Source organism: Apis dorsata, unplaced genomic scaffold (assembly GCF_000469605.1).
Source record: "Apis dorsata unplaced genomic scaffold, Apis dorsata 1.3 scaffold_894, whole genome shotgun sequence".
Taxonomy (NCBI): domain Eukaryota; kingdom Metazoa; phylum Arthropoda; class Insecta; order Hymenoptera; family Apidae; genus Apis; species Apis dorsata.
Window position 1 is genome coordinate 327,274 of NW_006264009.1, and position 292 is coordinate 327,565.

Sequence of the window (292 nt, forward strand, 5' to 3'; positions counted from 1 at the left end):
GCCGGAAAGTACGGTAAACTGGTGACAAGTGGCTCGTTCTCTCGCTTTTCTGTTCCTCCGGCCCATCTCCGTACTCTCGATACCTTTAAACGCGACGCGTCCTCGCCTTCCTAATCTTGGAAAAACTAGTCAAATCGTCAGTCCTTCTCGATTCGGCGATCGATCCTCGCTATCGTTCGCCGTCTCACGCCGCCTCGTTCCTCCGTGGAAAAACTGGTGTATCGGTCCGCGTCGCGATATCGAGAGAGGGATCGATCGATCGATCGTTCGGAGTAGACGGATCTCGTCTCGG